The 3,358-nt window shown below is 33.0% G+C and overlaps 1 non-coding gene across 1 annotated transcript; it reads left to right on the top strand.

Moving 5' to 3' along the window:
- Window positions 1-1,136: 1,136 nt before the first annotated feature.
- LOC128289961 (small nucleolar RNA R71) lies at window positions 1,137-1,244 on the top strand. The gene has a single exon (XR_008279601.1). It is a non-coding gene; the product is annotated as a small nucleolar RNA R71 (small nucleolar RNA).
- The last annotated feature ends 2,114 nt before the right edge of the window (window positions 1,245-3,358 follow it).

The following is a 3,358-nucleotide window of genomic DNA, read 5'->3' as shown; positions in this document are numbered from 1 at the left end:
CCTCTTGATCTAAAATAGCACATTTAACTCGTTTAATACATGCACTATTCAATTCAGTCCAAAAAGTACACTATGGAAAAATTACAATTTTGCCCCTAAAGTTTTATAAAATTACAAAATTGCCCTTAGGCTTGTAACATGAAAAGTACCCATTTTTCTCATTTTTCAAGCCTATTCGCATCATTTTCTCTCTTATATAAACTCACATTTTTCATTTATTCACACATTTACACATTGTTTTTACAACTTTTAGAATTAGGTCCTTTTTATCAATTTCACCAAAAACTACCTAGTAAAAGTTGTTTATCACACCTCAAGCTTTCATATTCTTCCATTAGACATCAAAGCACAAGCATGTCATTCATGGGTATATTTTTGAACATGAACCTTAGCTCAAATTAAGGGTAGAAATAGCTAAATCGAGCTACGATGATTTCAAAAATATAAAGAACATTAAAAACAGGGCTAGGATGCACTTCTTTTGATATTGAATGATAAAAGAAACCATAGCTATGGATTCTTGTGAAATTCAGCCAAGGAGCATGAAGATGTACATGATTTTTGACTACTTTTCCCTTTTAATTCTTTTAATAACTAATGGACTAAAATGCGCTTCCATTAAAACCTTGGCATTTTATCCCTCCTATGTCTATTTTTGTCCATAATGACATATAATGGTATAATTACTAAATAAGGACTTTGCATTTCAAATCTCATCACAATTAGGCCCTTAAATCAACTAGAACACATGTTTTTCACTTATTGCAATTTAGTCCTAATAACTCAATTGAACACCTTATCGGTAAAATTTCTCATCGATATTTTCACACAGGCATGCATATATGTCATGGACCTCATAAAATCCATAAAATAATTATTTCTATCTCAAATTTGTTGTCTCAAAATCACTATTCTGACTAGGCCCTAATTCAGGATGTTACACGTCAGCTTCATGAACTCGGGCTACACGTGTTCCTAAAGCTGTTCGATTTGTTGGCCATTGATAGTTATTACTAACAGTTCTCTTAATGATCTCATAAGCCTCATTATAAGACTTAGACAAAATTGCATCTACCATCAATCTTGTATGTGCATTGAGACCATTATAGAATGTCTCCAACTAGATACAATGAGGAATCCCATGATGAGGACACTTACAAAGTAACTCCTTGAATTGCTCTCAAACCCTCATACAAAGACTCATCATCCAATTGTTGGAAAGTTGTGATCTTATTCCTCAACTTAGCATTTTTGCTAGGAGGGAAATACTTAACAAAAAATCTCTCTGTTAATTCTTGCCATGTAGATATAGAACTTGGGGGCAATGAATTGAGCCATGCTCGTGCTCGATCTCGCAATGAATACGGAAACAACTTCAACCTTAGTATATCTTCAGTCACATTGGCTATCTTGCATGAATCACTCACCTACATAAACAATTGAAGGTGGGATATGGATCTTCTGTGGGCATACCATTGAATTGGCCCATCGTTTGGAGCATTTGAAACATCACTGGTTTCAATTCAAATTGGGTTGCCTCAATATCTGACCTTCTAATTCTTGGATTTAACTTACTGAAAAGTGGCACAGCATATTGTCCGATGCATCGATCCCTATCATCAGTAATAAGGATGGGGTTTCGTACATGATCGGCTTCATTACCTTGGTTTTGATTCTGATTTCCAAGGTCCATCTCGAGTTGTCCTTAAGCTGTTCTTTCACGTCTTCTTTGTCTGAAAGTTCACTCAATTTTAGGGTCCACAGGGAGTGAATTGATAATCCAATCTATACTCATAAACACCTGAGAAGAAAATCACAAAATTAAAAAGAATAAGTTAGTAATGTTAGAAATAAACCAAATTGGAAGTAAATAATTTCACCAAAAAAAAAAAGACTATGGCAACAGTTAACAATCCCCGGCTACGATGCCAAAAACTTGTAACGCGTAGGTTTGTGTAAGTGTACACAATCGTTATCAAGTAATAGGTAAGTATCAAGCTATCGTCTCCACAAGAATTGTATTTGTTATAAGTCACTTAATTTGTAAAATTATATTAACAATTTGGTAAATAAAAACACAATATAGTTGAAAAGTGATGATTAAAAAATATTAAACTAAATGCAATGATCCCTAATGAAAATTATCCTAAGTATGCAAACTATATGAATGAAATAGATTTTAGCAAAATTAAACACAATTTGCAACAATTATAACATAAATAAACTAGGATAATTACTTTAATTAAACTCAACTTATTATCAACATGCTTTATAACATTCGGAAAAACATTCTATGTCAACTCGATCTTTCATGAGTTTGGAAACCACATTAGGTCCTTTCGGAATCCTTTACTTAGTAAATACACATTTTACTAATCCTTATTTACTAAAGGTTTCTTAGCATTCGTGTGAGTTAACAGGGACGTGTTAGGTGTGAAATAGTTTAATCACACAAATCTAAAAACTATGCAGATAACAGATTTTGGTTAGAGTTGTTATGCAACTTATAATTTAATCGGGTTAAGATCTAAATTGAGCATGCACATTTCAATTATGTGCCCATTAGCCGTCATCTGGTTAGGATCGCTTAGCTAATTCAGGTGCATTTCAATCATGTATAAACGAAATACAAACTTAATTTTAATTGAAAACATGATTGATTGAGGCACAAACATTATAAGCATGAATCAAATAAATATTATTTAATCAAAATAATCATCCTAGCTTAAATAAAATTAAGCTAACATTGTTGTAAACAAGAACAAAGAACACATAGCAAACATTTCCATATTAAATTAAAGAAAGGAAAGATTAAACCCAGATCAAAGTGTCTGTCACCCAAGACTCTGACCGACGAGTCTCCTTCGCTTCCTTCGCTTTGCTCTTTTGCTGATGGCTCTCCAAGGTGGCTGACCAAAGGCTATTTAAGAGGCTTAATAGCTAAAATCTCTATGAAGAGATGATGCTAGGTATGGGGAATAGAAAAGGCTAGGAGAATTTGGAGAGAAGAGAGAATGATGAATGATGAGGGATGATGAATGAAGGAATGAAGGTGTAACAGCCCGATTTTGGGTCTAGTCAGAACAGTGGCTTCGGGACCACAAATTCGACATAATGAAACTTGGTTTTATTACATTTTCATGTCTATAGTTTTATGGAATGATTTCGTGAAAATTACGATTGAAATTTTTGACGTTTGAGCACTCAATTTAGCAAAAAGGACTAAATTGTAAAAAGTTCAAAAGTTGAGTTCTACATGCTAGAGGTGTCAAATTGCTATAAAATTTTAAATTGAAGGTTCTTATATGGTAATTAGACCATTTTACTTTAATTTGGACAAAAATAGACATGAAGTAAT

This window comes from Gossypium arboreum, chromosome 2, assembly GCF_025698485.1.
Source record: "Gossypium arboreum isolate Shixiya-1 chromosome 2, ASM2569848v2, whole genome shotgun sequence".
Taxonomy (NCBI): domain Eukaryota; kingdom Viridiplantae; phylum Streptophyta; class Magnoliopsida; order Malvales; family Malvaceae; genus Gossypium; species Gossypium arboreum.
Note: the sequence above shows the minus strand (reverse complement) of the source record. Positions and strands in the feature narration are given on the sequence as shown.